Raw genomic sequence first — 23,514 nt, 5'->3', positions numbered from 1 at the left:
CATTGGGCGATTATGAATCAGGCCCTCGGGAAGAACCCAAAAGTTGTCAAATCGGAGGCACACTTCAAGAGAAAATGGATTTCTGTTAAAAAAACTACAACCGGACTTTGTACAGAACCTTTTGGGCGGATTAAAGAGGAAAGTGCGAGCATACGGGCTTGGGCTCGAAATATGAATAAAAAGAAAATGCCAAAAGTTGTTTAAAAGTTTTTACATCACTGTCTAAAATATTCAAATGGATCGGTTTACTGGGCAAGTGTGACACACCCTTCACTAACGAACGTCTTGAGATACAAGTTTGCTCTCAGAGAGAAAAATGTGCGCATATTAATTTCATACAAATGCTTCATGATCATATTTTTTGAGTTAATTCATTTAAAAAAGTTAGAGACGAAATACTTTTTTTCCAGGAATTTACCACACTGCACACCACTGGTATAGAACATCAATCTAGCGGAACTAAATTAATAGCGCCCAGGGATGCAAAGATAGACTTTTGATGTCTTCGACAACATTGCATAATTTTATAAGGCGCATACTTTAAAATAAAATATAGAGTCGAGGGGTCCACCAATAGCAAGATAAAAATGCTAACTTTTTTGTTAAGCATTTTAGAGCTTTGGTTTTTTCTACAAAGTTGTTTATCTTAACAAAATACATAACTTTGCTGAACAAGTCAAAGTTTTACAATTTCATTCTAAGGAGTTACAATGAAATTAAAAATAAAACCTTGAAAAAACAGTTTTTTAAATCTGAAACGTTGTAGGTAAGGCAAACCCATTTTCAGTCTTCGAAACAAAGTTGAAAAAAGTTAAGATCTACAATCTTCTAGTACATTATGATGTGTTTTGAAATTGCTGAAGCACTTTAGAAAGCATTTAGTGAAATATATTAACGATTTTCAAAGAAAAGTTTATCGAATTGCGCAAATTTTCGCACTATCAGCCAATGTGGATTTTATTTTTGGTGTTAAGAGGAATCATTACCATATAAAACTAGCGTGGAACTCGGTGGAACTCGAAGCAATTTTAAGATTCAAAATCTAGTATTTTGTTCACAAATATCACTTTTTTTAGACACTTTATTAGTTTCTTAGTTTATTTGATGCAATGAACTTGCAGAATTGGATAGAAATAATTAGATGATTTAACCGGTTTTCCGTTTCGAATTTTTCAATAGAATCTGTTCTAGTACATCATTATATAAATGATATCTGTACCAACACGTGGAAGTGATTGAACTCCAAAAGTAAAGTAGCTTTCAGCATTCAGTAGCTGGTGGCAGGCCATTTTTTGCTCTATTTAACGAAAAAAACACTTTTGAGATAATAAATTTTTGTTGGATTACAAACTCAATTTGAGTAAAGGATCTATGACCATTTTGAAACCAGAGCTGCATCACCATTCATTGCATCAAATAAACTAAGAAACTAATAAAGTGTCTAAAAAAATGATATTTGTGAACAAAATACTAGATTTAGAATCTTAAAATTGCTTCGAGTTCCACCGAGTTCTACGCTAGTTTTATATGGTAATGATTCCTCTTAACACCAAAAATAAAATCCACATTGGCTGATGGTGCGAAAATTTGCGCAATTCAATAAACTTTTCTTTGAAAATCGTTAATATATTTCCCTAAACGCTTTCTACAGCGCTTCAGCAATTTCAAAACACATCATAATGTACTAGAAGATTGTAGATCTTAACTTTTTTCAACTTTGTTTCGAAGACTGAAAATGGTTTTGCCTTACCTACAACGTTTCAGATTTAAAAAATTGTTTTTTCAAGGTTTTACTTTTAATTTCATTGTAACTCCTTAGAATGAAATTGTAGAACTTTGGCTTGTTCAGCAAAGTTATGTATTTTGTTAAGATAAACAACTTTGTAGAAAAAACCAAAGCTCTAAAATGCTTAACAAAAAAGTTAGCATTTTTATCTTGCTATTGGTGGACCCCTCGACTCTATATTTTATTTTAAAGTATGCGCCTTATAAAATTATGCAATGTTGTCGAAGACATCAAAAGTCTATCTTTGCATACCTGGGCGCTATTAATTTAGTTCCGCTAGATTGATGTTCTATACCAGTGTGCACTGTGCCCTATTTCATTCTTCACTTAACCAAAGCCGAAATACTGTTATTTTCGTCACACCCTATCATTTCATCTTTAAACAAATCGATTTGTAACAAGCTTACGAATCGTCGTAAATATGTGGTGTTTTCGGAAATGCTGCCTCAAAAACTGTTGACTAAAATATTGCGCAAGACGATTTGGCTCTATCTGTTCACTGGAAAAAGTTTTTAAGTGTAAATCATGCAAACATGACACGTCCTAATTTTTTATTTAAGATTATTAAAGCGCATAATTTGGTGAGCATTTTTGCTGGAGATACTATTTGTCCATCACTTATCTTAGAAATTAATTTTGTCACGATAAAGTTCCGTCCTAGACCACTGTGCATTGCAGCAGAAGGTAGCCTATGGATAATTATTTCGAAAAATTAAGTTTAGAAACCTTTTTAAAAAATAAGAATATTTAAAAATGATGATTCACATACGGATTCCTATTTTTCTATCATTCTGAAAGCTAAATATGGGTAAATTTGTATATGAGAGACTAAAAAACTTCAAATGTTTTCTAACACAATAAGTTTTAAAAAATGATAAACATTCTATATGGGTTCGAAGACAGAAGAGGTTAAGTGAAAATGAGGGTGTATATCGTTTGGGATTCTAGAAGCTTTTTTACTATTTCAATAGAAATATAACTTTCTGGAGACTTGACCTTCAAATGATAGCTGATTATGTGACAAATAAATTTTTGCATAAGTACTTAATTTAAAAATAGCACTTATTTTATTGTAAAAAAAAAACAATTTTTATGTACTAAAGTTTGAAAACTTAATCATTTGAATCTTGTATATTTGAAACAATTAGATGGTTGAGACTGTTAATTCGAACCTATAATTTGTTACACTCTAATAAACTACGTATTTTTAGAAATTTATTTCAGCGATTCTTATAGTGTACCCGAGATTGAAAAGCCTTATAGCAATCAATTTGGAACAGTACATCTTTGCAGAAGAAAATTAAAAAGTCACAATTTTCAAGCTTTTGCTTAGAATAATGATGAAAATACGTTAGAGTCATCTGAGAACAAAATTTGCTCGAAATATAAACTTCGAATCTATTTTTTTTTAATTTTCTTGAGGATTTGATTTTTAAATAAAAAAAATGTTCAGATTGATTTGTTATCTTGAACTGTATCTATGAGTTATAAATTGTTCTAAATGATGACTTGTTTAAGTAAAAAATATTTACAATCACCCAATGTTAATGGGATGAATCATCCAATAAGATGAAAATCCCTGAAAAAAAATACAATCACCCAAGAAGGTAGATTTTTTTCAACAACCAATTCATAAAATGCGCAAGTTTTTATTCAAAACTTTATGGTAGAAAATACATTATATTTTTTTAAATAAATTTTAATATTTACAATCATTTTAATGATTAAAAATAAAAATTTCAGAGTTTTTTTTCTTGTTTCCACGTAACACGGCTGATTTTTTAAGATTTTGGCATCCTGAAGTCAAAATATTTATTTCTTATTTGAGATATATGGCGTGTGGAAGTTTTACATTGATCGAATTGGATCGATCTTTGTTACCTAATAAACTATTAAACCTACATGAAAATATAATGCTGGTTTTGAATCAATTTACTTTCCTTTATTCAAACTTGCCGAAATTTTCTAGTTTTAGAGATTAATTGATTTGAACATTTAATTTCTACAGTTTTTAGAAATTCAAATAGATAAGATAACTGCAAATAGATAATATTAAAACTAACTGAGATCATTCAAGGAAGTCATTTTATATTTGAAATTGAAGATTTTACTTATTTAACAATTCCGTGGAAAGCTGCAAACGGATTTTACTTTTTATTTAAAAAATATCAAAGATTCAATTTAATTTAAAATAACTAAACATTTTTGCGAAAAGTTAATATTTTTGCAGATTTGAAAAAAAAAATTACAAATATAAAATTTCAATATTTTTTTTTATTTCAAAATTACACTTGGTCTTCGGGAAAGATAATCACTGAGTTAAAAACGTTTTTTTTAAAATGTTGAAAATATTCTACAGCTTTGCCAAAAAAAATGCACAAATTTGTTTAATGATAAATATTTTCAAAAGTTATCTCAAAACCTCAAGCTATCAGAGAAAAAAACTAAATAAATATTCGAAATCAACGGCCTTAAGTTTGTCAAAATTAGTTCCTGTATTCCATGCACTTTGGCAAAGTATGAATATTGTTGCCTTGTGTAATCGGTTATTATGGAATAAATTAGGGCAACCTGGCTACAAAGAAACAGTTAAATGCTTATTTCGTTCTCACATTACTGTTCAAGTACCTACAGGTAGCAAATTAGGCCCATTTTTTCACTAATTTGACTCTTGGTGTTTAACAGAACAGAAATAATTTGAAGTTCAGATCTTTTGTTTTCAGATTGTTTTAACTTATCTCGATCATAATCATAATCACTTATCGTAATCATAAATATCAACAAAAATTGTTGAATTGTTTGTACATTGTTAAACTTAAATTACTGAGAAAACACTATTTCAAAATTGTACTTAACAATATAAATTAGAATTTTCTGCTAATTAGAATAATTAAAAAACAATCCTTTATCTGATGAATAAATCATAAAGGATCAAATCGTGCTCTCAAATTAATCTCAACCTTTTTTTAAACATATTTGAACCTTGCAGAAAATTTACAAAATATTGCAGAAACATATCACTTTAACCCTTTCATGCATAGTATTATTTTAAAACAACACTAATAAAAATCTTCGGGATGAATAAACCTACCTGGTTTAAAATCCAAATATCTCGGAAACGCTTGATATTTTAAAGCAGTGGTTTTAAAACTTTTTTCCTTCGCCGCCCCCTTTCATTGATTTTTTTAGCTCAACGCCCCCTTGAGCGAGTTTATGAAAAATCTTTAAAAAGAATGCTTATTCGCATCATTGCGAAACCATAAGCTTTTGAAATTATATGGTAGTTCAATGTAGCAGATTTAAAAATTGTTATAATTGACTCGAGAAAATCGAAAGGTCAACGTCATCAATTGTAGCAAGACTTAACTCAAAATAAATGCAAAATCAAATAGCCTCAAACACCAAGACTGGAATTTGGTAAATTACTAATAATATTACTAAATAAATTTTCCTTCAATTATTCACAAAACATTAACCTACTATTGATAATAAAGGATCCTTTGACTTGTTAGCATTCTCTTTTTGCCTTTTATCACAGATTCTAAACGAAGGATTTTTTTTTGGCAATTTTTTTAGACAATACATTTTAAAGATTTTCAGAAATTTTATAAACTTTAAAATTCATCAAGTTTATATGACCCGGAAAACATTGCCATCCAAAACTTATGCTTTTAAGTACAATCCAAGATAAACTCACAAAACCAGATAAATACACAGATCGTATACATACGACATCTTCGACAATTTAAAAAAAAATTGTTTGTGATTGTGACTTAGAAAGTCAAACACTTGCCAACTCTGTGAGTTCACAGATATTTGTCCTCAACCCGGCTATAATTTGGTTTCAGAGTTCTTCAAAGTCGTTTCATTGTTGCAGGGCATTGAACGTATTCGTTGTCATTTCAATTCTTAGTTGTTCCGTAATTTGTGAAAATGTGAATTTTAAAATGATGCCATCGCCCCCCCAGAGCCATTCCAACGCCCCCCAAATTCCAAAGTTTAGCTCACCGCCCCCCTATAAGCTCTAAACGCCCCCAAGGGGGCGGTAGGGACCACTTTCCATGATATTCTTTTTAAGATTTTTTAATGTATGTGTGAGATATCAAACAAAGTATGCGGAAAAATTGCAATAATAAAATTTGAAAAAAGTAGTTTTTGGAAAATCGTTGTTATTTCTTTAGATTATTATATTTTTAATCTCAATCAATCACAAACACCTTCCTGCGACCAATTGACAAGATTTGGAAGAAATTTGCAAAATCGTATGGAAATGAATCAAGAATTTTTAAAACCATTTTTCCACATTGATGGGCCATAATTTTTATAACACTCAAAATAGCGATTCCAAACCTGTTCAGTTGTGTTATTCGAGTTTAAATGTTATTATTTCACTGAATCAATAACTGCTATTTAAAAAAGTAATGTATTAAAGGAATTTTTATTTTTTGAATAGTATCGGATGAATAGTTTTTTTTTTAATCGAACCAATGCAACCTCCAATCATAACTTCTTTTTTTCTTATTTACTGCCATATAAACCTTTGTTTCCTACATTTATCATTCAAAACAAATAAAACGTATTTTTCCAGGATTTTAAAATATTTTGAGTTCAATTTAAACTAAGGTTGCCAGAATTTTTTTTTGCACATATCCGAGCTGGACAATTCCGGGCAATTTTATATAGAAACCAAGCAAAATTCGGGAAAATTTTGTCAAACCCCAGAAATTACTCAACAAAAATAAAGAGAAAAAAAATAAAAACCATTTTCATCAATATTTATCGACAGACTTTAAATCGTAGTTAAGGCTTCCGAAAAAACCTTTCATGATTTTTTTTTTTAAATATGCTCAAAACTTTCGATTTTCGAAGCATGAATAACAATGTTTTACATTTTTTTTAATTATTTGATTTGCCAAATAGAGGAAATAAATTCGGGCAAAATCCGGACATTTTTAAATTAAATCCGGTCAATCGGGCCGGGCCCGACTGTTTAAACAAAGATTAAAAATACCAAAATAAACTGAATTTGTTTTAAAGATTCGAAGCAGTGAATTAAGCCCATTTTTAGAAAAAATGTTTCAAAACTTAATTTGTGATGATTTATTTTTCAATTGCAAAACTGTGCATACAGTTAGCAGTTTTCAAAAAATTTCAATGAAAGAATCTTTTCAGTTTGTAGAAATCGCAATTTTTTTCTTCTAAATTTGATAAAATTGTCTTGTTTACGGAACAATTATAAAATTCGAGATTAAAGTTCTTATTCCCGGAAGATTAAAGAAGCAATAATTTTGGTTAATTTCTACTAGGGCGAAACATGTACTTTGCATTTGTGGTATGTAATAGAAAATGTTTTAATTTTGCTAATTGCTGAGTACTGTAATCTAAACATTCAAGCTTCTTATGTTGTTTTTACAAGTTTACAAAACAAATCACGGTGTATTTCGTAGAAGGAGTTAAAGGAAAAAAATACAGTAACGCTAATTTTTGCATGGGCAGAAAGTAGAGCTTTTCCCGGTTCATTTCCACCAAAAATTAAAATATTTGGTCGGTGACCCCCCATACAAATTTTTTTTTTCAAAATTTTCTTTTTGAAATCTTTAACAAATATACATAAATTTCTAGTGTTTTTTATTTCAGAAGTGCTATTTCCCTTAGTTCTAACTATCAATATTTTTAAATTAAACTCAACTTCACTGTTCAATCTTGCTCAAATTCTGCATGTTACTTTCTTTTCATAAAATGATTATTATCAGCCTTAAGTGTTTTATAAGGCATTTTATTTCTATTTTTAGGCCCGATTTTAGTTACTCTCCTGTACTCTGTGATTCTCCCATTTTATTCAAAGAGCAAGCATTACTTTTAAGGTTAAATAATCCTAGCTCATACAGTTCTCAACCAACTATACTATTATAAAAATCTCTTGTATCTCTTGTAATATCTCTTGTATTCTTTATTTTAAATTGAATTCTGAAGTTTTTAGGATTTTTTTAAATAGATGAATCTAGTCTAAAACTGTGATAAATTTGAAATTATCCAAAAAATATGCATTAATATCTTTTTGTCGATCTTAAATTTACAAAAATCAACATTATTGTTGGCAAAAGTGAATTGAAAATGATCGACAGCGAACTAGCCTGAAACGCGTTAGATTCATCATGTTTTGTTCTTCCCATACTTATTTTAGTTTTTCTACTGAACACTGCAGTCCTTTTCTATTATTTATAAAAACATTAATGAAGCATTAATGTAACAGGAAAAAAATCATAATTTCTTCAATTTTTACCAGTTGTTGTAAAAACCTATAGGAATCATAACTTTGAATTAACCGTAGAAATCCATTAAAACTAAAAAAAAGGGCAAAAATCTGGTCAAAACTGTCGATGAAATTGAAACTTCTCCTGAAAAAAAAAATTTTCATCTTTAATTCATTTAATAACAAAATAATCTAGGACTGTTTGTAGAATTCAAAGAATTAACACATGCTCATACATAATGTTTCTGGTGTTTTGTTTGACGGATGATGCTTTGATGCTATTAGCCGTATAATGTAACAATTAAAAAAACAATTATGAATGGTATGTGCAAAAAAAAAAATCCCCACGAACAGGAATCGAACTCGAGTCTACTGTTTACCTCTCCGACATCTTACCAATAGGCCAAATCGACAGACAAAGCTGTAGCTCTATTATTCAGTTGACTTCATCGAGTTGAATTCGCTGCTAGATTCCCCGGTAGAAAATGCTCATTATGCCTTCATTGAAGGTGCTCTGTTCGCCTCTAGTGAACAAATTAAAGTAAAAAAGCATTTTGAAATTGATTAAAGTGAAAAATCAAAAATTTTATGATGTTGAAAATTGAGAAACAGTGCAGTGCATACATTTCAGATCAAGATGATTTAAAGGACATAAAGGCTTATTTGGTGGTGCTCAAAAATTATAATATTTTCGTCACTTGAGAACCTAGTTGGTTTTTATTTAATATTTCTGTAAAGATGAAAAGGATATTTCTTTTTTTTTGAAAAATTAATACTATGGGTAGTACGAAACAAGTCCTTATGAAAATTTGTTTAAGAAAATACGTACTTATGTCGAAAAAAGGAGTGCTCATTATGCCCTGGGTGCTCGTTATGCCCTCATCTCCCCTATTAAAAATTATCAACAGTGTATAAAGTCTAACGCAAAAATGAACTTCAGATGATTGATAGAAAATTTATTCACCTTTTATATGAGGAAAAGTAATTTGAAATTAATTTTTTTGTAGCCGAAGAGGTACGGATTTCAGTGCAATTACTTTTACTTTTAACTAAATTTTATAGATAGAATTATCGAAAACTGGTCTGCTCAGATTTGTTTAAATTTTAATCTTAGGCAAAAGAAATTGAAAAATACTAAAACGAGTGGTATCATCAAACATTTTTTTTTCTAAAATGCGTATTTCTATGTATCTAAGCATACAAGTATTGTGGAATTAATTCAAAAAACAAGGTTGAAATTTTTTTTTTTTAATATTGGAGACCTTTCAAAGGATGTTGGTTCTGTTCTTATTCATTTATCTTTAAATTTCATTAAACCAGAAATAGTTTTACAAGAATGTAAATTAAGGTTTCATGTGAATAACACTCATTATAACAAGGATGTTCCAAATAATAAATTTCAAATAAAATGTTCATATAAAATAAGTTTTTTAATCCAAATCATCAATCTTCAATAACAAAAACTTGAATAAAAAAGAAAGTAATTAATTTCTAAAGATAAAGATTGCAATTCCATTGCACTGGAATAATTTTTCAGATTGAAAATTTTTAAATATAGACTATAAATCTTCAAAAAAACAAATCATATGGGGACTCACCGACCAAATATTTTAATTTTGCCTGGAAATGACTCAGAAAAGGCTAAATTTTCAATTTCTGAAAAAAATAGAGTTACTGTTTTTTTTCTTTTAAACATTTTCTAGAAACACACCGTGAAATGTGTAAAAGCTGAACAAAAACAAAAGAAAGATTCAATAAAAACCATTTTTTCAATTTAGAATGCTGGGTTTTTTTTTATTATATGAGAATTTGTGTCGTGGGTCTTAAGATTTTCCTGAAAGTCACATCAAAACGCATTAAAATTTTACCAGCTATTCAAATAAAATAACAAAAAAATTATACAATGATTCTCGGTATAAAACATAGTAAATATGTAAAAAAACGTCTTAAAGTACCATCTGCACCACCAAAATTTTTGAAACCTATTCCATTTTATAGTCCTATTAATTTCACAACTTTCATCTGAAAACGTCAAAGTGGGCAAACAACTCCTTTAAGAATTATGAAAGAAACAGTGACAATAAAAATCCTTTTTTTAACGTCAAAAACTAAAATTTTTCGAACAACTGCACTCTTATATAGGGACTGCTTCTCTTATCGTGCGCATGTGCACCGGAGATTAACAATCTGCAAAAAAATACCATTTTTTTAGTCGAATTAGTTTTACAACTTTCACCTGAAGACACCAAAAGGGACCAATCACTCCTTCAAGAGTTATTGAAGAAATAAGGACCATAATGTACTCTTGCGCCCGCGTCCGCGTTACACAAACGTTTATACTTAAGCATACCCTAGAAAAGATTATATTGTATTATTGTCCTTTGTATTTTTTTAAAAAAGAAGATAAATAACTCATTCCTCTATAGAATGGTTTATTTTGCAGATTTTTAATTTCCGGTGCACATGCGTACGATAAGAGAAAAAGTCCCTAGATGTGAGTACAGTTGTTCGAAAATTGTTAGTTTTTGACGTTAAAAAAGAGATATATTTTCACTGTTTCTTCCATAACTCTTAAAGGAGTTGTTGGCCCACTTTGGTGTCTTCAGATGAAAGTGGTGAAATTAATAGTACTATACAATGAAATACGTTTCAAAGATGTTGGTGGTGTGGACGGTACTTTTAGACGTTGTTTTTCACATATTTATTTTATTTTTAACCGAGAATCATTATATATATATTTTTTTATTTTATTTGAATAGCTGGTAAAATTTTAATGCGTTTTGATGTGCTATTTTATATTCTCCGTTGAAAATTTACATAGTTATGGGCATTTTAAGAGAGGGTATTTTTTTACAAAAAAAAACTTAAACGTTACCTAACTCGAAATATAAAAGTTATAGAAATCTGCAAAACGCATGTTTTTTCTGGTGCTGAAACGAACAAAATTTAAATTATGGAGAAAAACCGAAGACACCCCCGGCGCAAATTGTCAGATAATAACAAAAAAATCCCTATACAACCTCACTGATTTCCAATAGACAAAAATGTAAGATAAACGTATCTGGGATAAAATTTGTCGATCTTGGATCCATCTTGGCAAAACCGATCTTTTGAATTCAAATTTCCTATTTCTCGGATCGATTCTTTAGCTCTGGAAAAATCGATTAAATCGGTTTATTTTCGATTCGATCTTTCGATCTTTTTTTTTTTATTCATTCCGGAGATTTTGAGATTCAATTTCTGGCAGAATTTTGAAACCTGCATCTTCCGAAAGATTACTTCTCATTATTAGTACCACCATGAAACTAAGGTAATAGACACCGACTTAAAAAATGGCATTTTTACCCCTATACTCTTGAGGAATACTTTAACTTTTATCAAATGCTCAAGTAATCGAAAGTTCCATACAACAGCTAGTTGAAGATTACTCAGCCATGGATTGAGCATCTACCGCATTTTACTCAGCTCAAGATTTTTTTTTCTTATCGAAACCTTCAAACCTATCAAAATTTTAATTATTACATTCCTCAAATTCATACTTAAATATTGCCTCTACTCTAAATGAAAAACCCGGTTTAATACACTTAACAGTGGATTTGAGCCTTTCTTTCAGATTCAAAACATATTTGTTTTGCGTGTTTTAATCCATAACGGTAGGATGTTTACAAAAATCACTTTTGTAAATGATTTTCGTTAAACGAAGCTCTCAAGCGGAATAAACTATAGGGGATGAAAAAAAACTATAGGAGATAAAATTTGTCAAATTTGCCAAATTTGTCAAATTTGTCAAAAATGTCAAATTTTCCAATTTTGTCGATTTAATCAATATTGTCAATTTTATGGATTTTGCTAGTTTTGATAATTTTGTCGATTTTGTCGATTTTATAAGTTTTGTAATTTTTGTTTATTTGATTCAGTTTTGTCAATTTGTTCAATCTTGTCAATTTTGTCAATTCTGTAAATTTTGTCAAATTTGTCAATTTGATAAATTTTGTCAATTTTGTCAATTAAAATTATTTTGTAAAATTTGTTAATTTGGTCTATTTTGTCAATCTTGTCAATTTTGTCAATTTTGTCAGTTTTGTCAATTTGGTCAAATTTTTCAATTTCGTCGATTCAATCAATATTGTGATTTTGCGATTTCTGTAAATTTTGACGATTTTGTCGATTTAATCAATTTTGTCATTTTTGTCAATTTAAACAATTTCTTCAAATTTGTTCAGATTTGTGAATTTTGTTAATCTTGTCAATGTTTACAATTTTCTAAATTTTGTCAATTTGGTCAATTTTGTCAATCTTCTCAATTGTGACAAACTTGTAAATTTTGTCAATATTGGCAATTTTGTCAATCATTTCAATTTTGTCAATTCTGTCAGTTTTGTAAATTTTGTCAATTGTGTCAATATTGTCGATTTTGTCGAAATAGTCAATCTTGTCAATTTTGTCAGTCTTGTCAATCTTGTTAGTTTTGTCTATTTTGTGAATTTTTTTGTGAAAATTCAATCTTGTCAATTTTGGCAATTTGGTCATTTTGTCAATTTGGTGAAATTTTGTCAGTTTTGCCAATTTGGTCAATTTTGTAAATCTTGTCTATTTTGTCAAATTGGTGAATGTTGTCAGTTTTCACATATTGGTCAATTTTGTCAATTTTGTTTATTTTATCCCTTTTTTCAATCTTGTCAATTTTGTAAGTTTGTCAATAAAGTCAATCTTGTGAATGTTGTCAATTTTGTCAATTGTGTCAATATTGTTGATTTTGTCGAAATTGTCGATATTGTCAATTTTGTCAATTTTGTCAGTTTTGTCAATTTGGTGAAGTTTGTAAGTTTTGTCAATTTGGGCAATTTTGTCATTTTGTCGGTTTTGTCAATTTTGTTAATCTTGTCAATTTTGTCAATCTCATCAATTTTGTCAACTTTTTCAGTTTTGGCGATTTTGTCAATCTTGTCAATTTTGTCAGTTTTGTTAATTTTGTCAATTTAGGTAAATTTGTTCTTGGCCAGCCTGGCCAAAATGGTTAATTCGTATTTATGCGCCTTTTCCAAAAAAAAAATCCGAAATGCTTCAAACACTACTATGGAGGACTTGGTGGCGCCACTGTTTGGATTGACTCCCAAGCCGTTTTCGTCAGACACCAACCCCAACAACAAAACGCAACAATTGCACAGGTTTTTCTATGCGAACGAAAAGCTTTCATTGCGCATCGTTAGATCTGAAGAGAAAAGGGAACGAAAAGGGAATTTGCCCGAGAGCTTAAAGCTCGAGAGGATTGAGTAGCATTTGTCTAATTAGATTTGCTTCCACGGGCGAAATTCTCTCCTGTCGTTCGTGCCTAGGAAGAAGCTTCCTGAGCACGAACGGCATGTGAGAAGATGAGAGGATGTGCATACATCGTCCGCGTACCCGTGTTGTTTTCCCCTTCACAGAGCAATCTGTTTCTGAATATAATGTTGGCCGAAGTTACTATCGCTTTCGTACCTTGCAGTGTGGGCATGACCTACTCATCAACGACTTCATTACTTTCGGGGTCGTACCCCTTGGTGAAAACCATTTAATGTTTAATAATTCGGAGCTTCAGTTCCGAAATTTTTTGAAATGGTTCGGTTTCAATCTGAACCATTAAAATGAAAAAAATACAACCATTGGCCGGGAAAATTTTAACCTGTCGTCTTCCTCCCACACGGTTTCTGTCACGATGACATTAAACCTGTGTGGGAGTGAAGCCTATCTGTTCTCCCTTCCACACATCGACAGGACCATAGTTTTAGCTAGCAAGCGCGTATGTATGACGTCACGTATAATTTGACGTCATATATACGATAATCTTGATTTTAGTGATTGCTGGTTGTGGCTAGCAAGGCCAATTGACACGTTTTTTGGAGTGATGATTTGATGATAATTACTATGAAAATTTAATTTTCAAACTATTTTGTTATTTTTTCTTTCTTTTATAGACCGAAGAAGAAAAAAAAACAAATTTTTTAAGATAAAAATCATTTTTATTGTACTGCCCAGTTTCGCAAAAACATGCAAAAAAGTTTACAACAAATCACACCAATACACACAAATACACAGACATCGTCTGAACTCGACGAGCTGATTCGATAGGTACCTATAAAGGTATATCTAAGACCCATAATTAATGATCTCCAAAATCGACCGATAACTATACCTTTCTGAAAGAAAGGCAAAAAGCTTATACTTGAAAAATTTGGATGCTTGAAGAATTAAACTTGGGCCTTCCAGACGATAGTTGAACACGTTACTGTGGCTGAATTGGTGGTATTGAAAGCACCAAGCGTAGTAATCTGTAACCTTTTAAAAGGAGAAAAGTTAACTAACTTAAAATGGTTGAACTGATGTCGTATATGGAGAAATGCATATATTTATGATATGTGATAATTACTCCATCAAAGTCATGAAATGTTGAACATTCTGATGTTGAATTTGTAAACATACATTTTTTATAGCTCATACATTTTATCATACTCAAATTTATCTGCTTTCCTTTCGTTTTTCACTATTTACTTCAGCATGAAGCATCCTACTTGACCGAAATTTAAAAGATCGAGCTTCTAGAGATCGATCCTTTTGCATTGATTATCTAGGTCATAGGTCGGCAACCTGCGGCTCGCGAACCGCATGCGGCTCTTTGGATGTATAACTGCGGCTCTTTAGCTCAATGAGTAAAAATTTTGAAAATCCTCGACATTTTCTAAAGTAAACGGGCGCAACATAAATTTTCCTTCGGTTCAGAAATTTATTCCCAGGATTCATAAAGAAACCAAAAAAATACTATTGAACAAATAAACATTATCTTGTCAGTTTGAAACCAAGATGGGATTTTTGTTTTAAATTTTTTTAAATATTGAATTCCCTTTCTTAATGTTCAATGTTCAAATCCATGAAATCATTTCACAAATTTTCAAAAATTCAAGTTCTTCGTTCTAATTTTGAACATGAGTTCAAGTGAACAAAATTTTCAAGATTGTTTAAAAATATTTTTGTAAACCGGGAACTGAGTGCTGGATCTAATTCTAGAATTTAATATATAATGTGAATATTTTTAGGTATTTATTCGAAGGAGCAACTTTATTTGGTAAAGATGCATTTTCTTCCATAAACTTTAATATATGTATCTCCTTACATTTTTTACATCCCATTTTCGATTATTAACTTATTTCCTTTATCATGTTTCTGCAATTATTTTTAAAACGTCATGACTGTTTAAAAAGTTGTTTTAGATTTCTGAGTCCTTATCAGAATGTTGGTTTTGGTTTGATCTATGATGTGATGATCAAAATATCGTCAAAAAACTAAAATTTGAGTTTAAAAAATCGGTTCGTTGAAAAATTAAATACAGCGAAGCAAAGTCAAAGTTAGATGTCTATTATTATGTAAGATTTATAATTGTACACGAAGATCCGAGATAGCTCTCAAAACTTACATCGAACCTCAGTATATTTCTACATTATCGGATAAATCTATTCCTGACGATTCCAAAAATCCATGATACACTGAAATACAGCAAATCTGTCAAGAATTAAAAGTATTTTTTTTAATATTTTCTTGACTGTTTGAAATATTTGGAATTTTTTTGTGAAATATTGAAATATTAAAATAAATTATTCATACAACGAATCCTATATAGTTATAATCTTTTTGATCGATTTCGGCACAATTTGAAATATGAATTTGTGATTATAATTCATAGAACATGATATATTTGAAACTCAGAGGTTTAGACATTATTTTGGAGATTTCATTAGTATGGAGAAGAAACAACTTGAAAGGGTAACGATTTTGAACAGAATTGAGAATTTAAACCTCAATTTTCTTTTTCAAAAAATATAATTTTTGAAACCTTTCTTTTATTTTACCAGAAATCAAAATGAGAACCAGAAAGCTGAATCAGAATGCTTGTAATTTAAAAAAAAAAACAAAAATTATAACCGTATTATAAGACATGACTATTTTAAAATAAGAGTACCAGTTATTGATTCAGAGAAATAATATCATTTTATTTCAAATAGCACAACTGAACAGGTTTGAAGTTGTTATTTTGAGTATTATAAAAGTTATGGCCCATCAAAGTTGAAAATAATTTTTGAAATCCTTAATTCATTCAATACGATTCTGCAAATTTCTTCCAAACCTTGTTAATTGAGTGCAAAAAGGTGTTTATGATTGATAAAAGCTAAAAAAATTATAGAATTTAAAATTTGGAGGAAAAACAACAATTTTCTAAAAACTACTTTTTTCAAAAAAAAATTAATAAATTTGATTTTTGTGTTTTTTCCGCATACTTTGTAAGATATCTCTTTGTGATTTGTGAAATTTTGTGAAAAAAATACCATGAGTTAATTTATTTTAATCTTCAAAATATTTTTTGTGAATACATCACTCTAAAATATTCACGCGTTTCCGAGATATTTGCATTTTGATTAGTGTTGTTTTAACACGTTCGTCGCCACGCTCATTTTGGTAGTTTTACTAGCCAGGCCCAGAGAAATACTCGGAGCAAGAAAGAAAGGAGGGAGAACTCCACCATTTGAAACGTGTGTTTTTACTGAGCGTAGCGGCTTAACTGAAATTATTAGGCTTATTTGTGGAATTTGAAGAAAAAACTATTAGTGACAAACCGTCGTTTAATGTTTTTTTAAATTCATTTACCTCTTGAAGTATGCATTTTTATGATATAAAATTTTCAATACATCTTTTTATAATTTAAACAGAACACATCGAAAGTCTATTTTTTATCTGGGAATAGGTGTTTGGAATGAATTGCACCAAGTTTAAAATGATAAATTTTATCAGGCCACAATAGCAAATCTACATAATTTCAATGTTACTGAGCTGTACTCGTTTTGAAAATTCAGAAGAAAGAAAATCGCTTCTGTTTGCCAATAAAACAACGAAAATCTGTGGCAATGTGAAAAAAGGATAATAAAACTAAGTTCACATCAGAATGCAATGAATCTTAAATGAAGTGCGGCTCTTTCAAACTTGGAAATTTCCTTAATTTGCAATTTTTGGCTCTTCTGTCTCAAAAGGTTGCTGACCGCTGATCTAGGTGGATCGATTCTGTTACCATTCAGCTGAATCAATCTTGGGAATCGATTTTTTCCAGAAGATCGAACAATCCTAACCTGGGAAGTACTGGATAAGTGGCCTTTTACGATGGACCAGTATCCCTGTGGCAATATTATTTATGCCACAGCCACAAAGCATCTAATTTTCCATTGCAGCCACGTCCATTTCACAAACGTGATAAAATATCTATATGACCTACACACACATAGAGAAAGTTGAAAAAACCATCTTACACAACTCTCCTGCAATCGAAGAAAGTTGTAAGTTCACCTTGAACTAAGTCGTCCAACTCTTAACGATCTTATAATTATTTACAACGTTGATTTTTGATTTATCGCCGCGATGAATTGTTTGTTTTCTAATCGACGTTTTTCGGCGAGTTTTAGAAAATAAAAATAAAACGTTTTTACCAGTTGTCCAGACGTTTCGAGCTACTCTGGCTTTCGCTCCTCTTCAGTGGACAAATTTTCTGGCCTTCAACTTTTTTTTTTCTTTTTTTTTTTTTTTGAGCCAGAACAAATAGTATAGACGAAGGCCAGAAAATTTGTCCACTGAAGAGGAGCGAAAGGCAGAGTAGCTCGAAACGTCTGGACAACTGGTAAAAACGTTTTTATTTTTATTTTCTAAAACTCGCCGAAAAACGTCGATTAGAAAACAAACAATTATTTACAACATAACAAATTCATTACATACATGAGCTTTGTTTTAGAACTTCTGAAGTAAAATTGGATTGTTCGTAAATCTCAAACTCATCGCAAAATGTTTGTCAGAGCCACTCTGTTAAAAATTCTCTCTCGAAACCTTCAATCTGGCAGTTGTGCGAAGTGCACCGATATAGACATTTGGGACTTGTCATGATTGTGTTTATTTTGCAACTTGTTAAATTTATATCACAATTATTAGTGCTCAACGTTCCTGTCCTTTATTTTCACAGCTTTCGTTTACAGATCCACCAAAAACAGAAGCTCAACAGTAATTGAATAAACATCAGAAACAAACTAGCAAGAAAAAAAGTGGAAACTTGAACAAAAATAAACGCCTCATCGAACAAACGAAAACCTCCTCTCTAGCGCCTATCATTGATTGTGAAAAATTAGTGTCAATATAAATCAATAAGAAGCAAAAATAGCCACCACTTGAGGGAGAGAGTGATAAACTCGTGCATGCCATTGCTGTTGTGATAGTTTTAGCTTTGTCCCGTCAATTTGCCACCAACAACTAGTCTGCTGGAGAAATAAATTGAACCAGAAAAAAAATTAAAATTGTGAGTGTCTAAAGAAATAAGAGGGAAAAAACGAAGATCGCTGATCAATTTAAATTCGATTGAAGCGAAAAAACGAGGAAGAATCTCAACTTGAGTCTAAATTGGGTATCATATCGTTGTTGTTGTGACCCAAAGTGAATGTGATAGAATAAGTGGAAACGAGAAACCCTACGAAGAAAAGTAAAGAAAAATATCAATTGATAACTTGACAACGACTTGAAAACAAAAAAAAAAGCGTCAACAGAAATCACCGGCTGCAAATAAAAACAACGACTTGAACGTGTGCCAATAATAGTAATAAAAAAAATAGTGAATAAGCGATAGCTGAATAGTGGTGGGTAAACAAAAAAAAATAGTGCAATAGTGTTGATACCGGCTGACGCGAACGAGGGGCTGCTAATAGTGTGTGCATATTCGGGAAACGATCGGGAAACCGAAGGGTCGCTCAATCTACTACACGACTACCAGAAAACAGCCACCGCACCGCAATCAACGGCGACGACAACATTAACAACAACAACAACATCATCATCGTAGACGGGGCCCGAAATTGTGCTCGTTTTCGCCCGAGTATTGTTCAACGAAAACAAGCCCGCGCGGGTTTTGCTTTAGTGCGTTTTTCACGCTCCTCCAAGCCACACACGCTGATTGGCTCTTTCAGGAAGTGGTACGTATTATTTATTGTTTTTGTTATACTACCTGTTGCTGTTTATTGTTTATTTTGCTCCTTGAAGACGTTTCGTTCAAACATTTCATCCCTCTTATCAATGCACTTTGAGAATCTAGTTAATTAAAAAAATGTACTGAGGGTTTTAGCGTTTAAGTTCTTCACAGGAAATCGTATATATGGGGAAAAATCGTATATCATGCTCTGCTGTATATTTAAAAGTCATTTTTCTATAAGGATTCTGACGTTTGGTTCTCGGTTCTCTTCGCTCTAAAAAAAATTACAGGATTTGGTCCTGTATGTGATGTGTATATTTTGGAACAAAATGAGAGAAATCGTATATGAAGCCCTTCAGAAACGATTTTTACGATTGAATCCGTAACTAAAGTATTTAAATTTTCGGGAACAAATTTTGAAGCTCTCATCAACTAGAAGTTTGGAGTGATCTTTCAATCATAAGAAGGAATTTTCTACAAAAAAAAGTGTTCAAAAGCTGAATACGAAAATCAGTGGATTGCAGAAAACTTTTAACCCACAATTGTGACCTTTAAGTACAAGAAAATAAAAACAGTGATACCCAAAAGTGAGGGGGTGTATCTTGACGAGAGTGTAATTCAAGGACCAGACAGCTGTCTAATTGTGCCATTTAGTGCCGTTCAGGGACGGAATAAACAAAACCTAGAAGAAAAAAAACCAGCCAAGCCAAACATGTGCGGAACACTATTTAGTTGAGCGCGCGTGCCATAAAAGTTTGCTCGTTCGCTCAATTTTGGCAAAATTACAAATAAAAACTGTTCAACGATGGATGGGCCCTGGGGATGATGATGGATTTTGATTGCCAGCAACAGTAGCAGAAAAACGGAAACAACTTTGTGTTGAATTTGTTGAACGATTGTTGAAATTCGTGTGAAAAAACGAGCAATGGATGTGCTGAAAAAACGAGTTGGATATTTTTAATCAGTTGTGACGAGTGACATTGTTATGAAGGGTGAGAACGTTTATGTTTTTTTTGTGCAGAACTTATTTTGGATTACTTTGAGTGTATAAAACTTAAAATAGACAGTTGATTCAATAGTCTAAGGAAGAAATTTCCCCCTCTTCAAGAACATTTCCTACCACTAAGTGTCGATTACGGAATTAATTCACCGGATTGATGCGATGAGTACCTATTTAGTTGTACCTACCCAGTTTCAAGTGCCTAACTATTTAACAGGTAAGCCAGCCTCAAGGGCTGCTGCAGATCATCAAACGTGAGGAAGCGAGTTATCTATCGACTAATCTTGCACTCGTGTAAGCTATTTAGAGTCACTATTTTTTTCGTCGAGCTTACCTAATTCTCATTGATAGAATCGATTGGACAAAAGAATGATGGGACAAAAATTCACGTGATCGAACGCAATGACCTTTGGCGTTTTTGCATATCCGTATCCGTGTGTTCTCGTGCGCTGAAACTGTAGTGATAAAGTTGAAATACTTACGTATCTTGTTGTTCTATTTTATGCAAATTTGTTTTCGGCTCCTTCATCTATGTTTTCGGCTGGGATCAAATCATTTTTTAATTGATGTTAAGGTTTAAAACAGATTCACTGGCTCTTAACCTTGATTTCAGTATAGGTGATATAGAAGAAAGTTGCCAAATTGCACAATTTTCTGGGATTATCCGGATAATCGATACAAAATTTTAGAAAAGTCTGTCCGGTCCAGTTGGCTGGATTTCATTAACAAAAAGGCCGGATTTTCTCCGTATTTATTCACTTAATTTTCCAAATCAAATCAAATTGTGTAGTAAAAATTTTTAATTTGTGCGTCTAAAACGATTTTTTTAGCAAGTTTTATAAATCAATCATGAAGGGTTGTTGACCGCCTAAAACACGATTTAAAATTTGCTGTTCAATTTTCTTTTCTGATTTTTGTTGATTATTTCCAAGGTTTTGGCCAAATTTGCCCGGATATTGCTCAGATTTTTTATTGTCAATTTTGAAATCAAATGCACGGATTTTACAGAATTTTTGAAAAAATAGCCTAGATTTGACGGCATGGATACGTGTTGAAAAAATTCTGGGAACCTTAGTATAGAGTGTAACATCGCAAAAAATCTACAAAATTTCCCCGAAAAAAATGTAACATACTAATTAATGTCGCTTATTATTAAAAAAGACCTCCCAATACTGTTAACTACAAACAGCAGTCATATTTGAATCATACTGATGATTCGTTGATGGAAAATGCACATTACTGAACAATAGACTGAGCCAAATTGGGGATCATTCTTGAATTTATCAAAACCCTGAGTTCTGGAAAGTTCCTTTCAGAAGAAAGCTCATCAATGTTTTATTGAAGAATTTTCTTGTAACGTTTGCATGAGGAAATTTTAACATTTAGGTTTTATAGGAAAATGTAATATTTTAAATTTTCTTTAACTCTGGAACCCGGCTTTCTGCCAATTCATAATTTTTTTTAAGCAAATTTTCTGCTGAACAGCTTTGTTGAAGACCGTAATTTAGTATTGTCGTGATTTTAGGATTCTTACGAATCTAAATTCAAAGATTCACTCAGACACGTCTTTCGCTCACTAGAGTAGATCAATGACTGACTTTGTTTTGCTTAATGTTGCCAAAATATTAAACGTTGCCAAAGATGTGGTATTGATTTTTTTTTAAATCGGCACTGCAGTCTATTTTCGAAATGATAATTATTTTATTTCATCCAACGTTTCGAGACTAGGTTGGCCTCATCCTCAGGGAAAAAATAAAGTCATCTTTATATGGATTTTGTGAAGACTAATGTCTGGCATCTACATGCCATGAGACCAACCTAGTCTCGAAACGTTGGATGAAATAAAACAATCATTATTTCGAAAATAGACTGCAGTGCCGATTTCAAAAAAGTAAATCAATTCGACATCAACAAAAACCAGTCGAAATCTGAACAAGATAAAACGTTGCCAAAGATATTTATTTTATTCAGTGTTACTGAATTCAACATTTATTTGATTATAATTATATTCAACTTCATTTTTTTCTGCATTCCCTTCATCTCATCCCTAGATTCCTTATCACCTATATTCTCAAGAAAAACTTTGTTTTATCGATTTTGGTTTTTCTCTAAAACAAAATTTAAATTTTTCAAACAAACTTTATATTAATTTTACATTCCGTTATAAGCAAAAACTCTTGTTAATTTTTTTTTTTCAAATAACCCTCATCTTAAAACAACACTCCATTTTTAGCAAAAACTTTTTAAATCTATACTTTTCCTGCCATTCTGTCTTTGTTTTCCAGAGCCGGAACAATACAAAAAACATTCTTAGAAAAAGCCTTCCCAATCTGTGCTTTTCCTGTGGTTCTGTCTTAGCAGCCTTAAAAATGTGCGCTTCCTAAGCCAATCCTTTATTCTACCGGTGACCAAATCAGAAACAGTTTTTTCGTAGCAGAAGCCTAAGAAATCTGCGCTTCCTTCGCCTATTCGTCCCTTTACCGGTGACCGAATCTTTAACAAACAATCGTTGAAGCAACCTTAACAATCTGCGATCCTTGTGCTTATTCTACCAACCACAACATTGCAATGGTCTCGTGATTTTACTATGAATTGTACTGATTTTACTATTCTTACGAATCTCAATTCAGAGATTCGCCCAGACACGTATGTCGCTTACAGAAATAGATCAATGATTGACTTTGTTTTGTTTGTTTTGCCTTGCGTTGTCAAAATATAAAACGTTGACTGACGTTGACGTTGAATTAACTGACTAACACTAGAAAAAATTAAACTCTAGTCTCAACTCTCAATTTGAATTGTGTGATGAACAGAAAATCTTTCAAATATTGTTTAGGTTGCTTCCAAATAATTATAGATTACAGAATCAGAATATTTTTTCTGCAGAATCTTAGTGAAATAACCTTATATTATACACCACCTTTTTCGACTGAATTGTCCAAAGTATATAAAGATGAAAGTTTTCTTGAAAAATAAACTTATTTTCATACAAACAACAGAAAAGTTTTTTACGCGATTACAAATTCGCCGATTACATGTACGACTAGGAATATTTTCTCTCAAATAACGTGTTTATTCACGAGAACCGTGGAAAATAACGGTGTAAATAGCAAAAATCCGCGTAAATAGAAGTCATGTAAGAAAATCTGAGTAAACTCAATCTGCGTTTAAACCATTAGTGTCCTTTCTACGAACAACATTGGCTGATGGTAAAGGTATAAGTTTAGCTACACAATTAATCTTTTTAAGATTTTCTTAATTGTCCCGCTTTTTCCGGGGTGTCTCGCTTTTTTTTCGTTAAATGTCCCGCTTTTTTCTGAAAGTATCAGGCAAGCCTAGTTCAACACTATGAAACCTTGCTCGATGCTAGTAAACAAAGGGTCTCTAAAGTGTTGATTTACTTATGCTAACATATTCTAATTATTAGATTTGTAATATTGTAGTTTTCGAAATAT

The 23,514-nt window shown here is 31.3% G+C and overlaps 1 protein-coding gene across 3 annotated transcripts in view; it reads left to right on the top strand.

Moving 5' to 3' along the window:
• Positions 1-23,514, top strand: part of LOC129750167 (cGMP-dependent protein kinase, isozyme 2 forms cD5/T2) — a 692,362-nt gene that overhangs the window by 44,044 nt on the left and 624,804 nt on the right. For all 3 annotated transcript variants that reach the window (XM_055745419.1, XM_055745416.1, XM_055745417.1), the window contains exon 2: positions 18,067-19,063. The gene's annotated coding sequence lies outside the window, so the exon portion shown is untranslated. The remainder of the gene's footprint in view (positions 1-18,066; positions 19,064-23,514) is intronic.

This window comes from Uranotaenia lowii, chromosome 2 (genome assembly GCF_029784155.1).
Source record: "Uranotaenia lowii strain MFRU-FL chromosome 2, ASM2978415v1, whole genome shotgun sequence".
Lineage (NCBI taxonomy): Eukaryota > Metazoa > Arthropoda > Insecta > Diptera > Culicidae > Uranotaenia > Uranotaenia lowii.
This window is presented reverse-complemented; position numbering and strand designations above follow the sequence as displayed.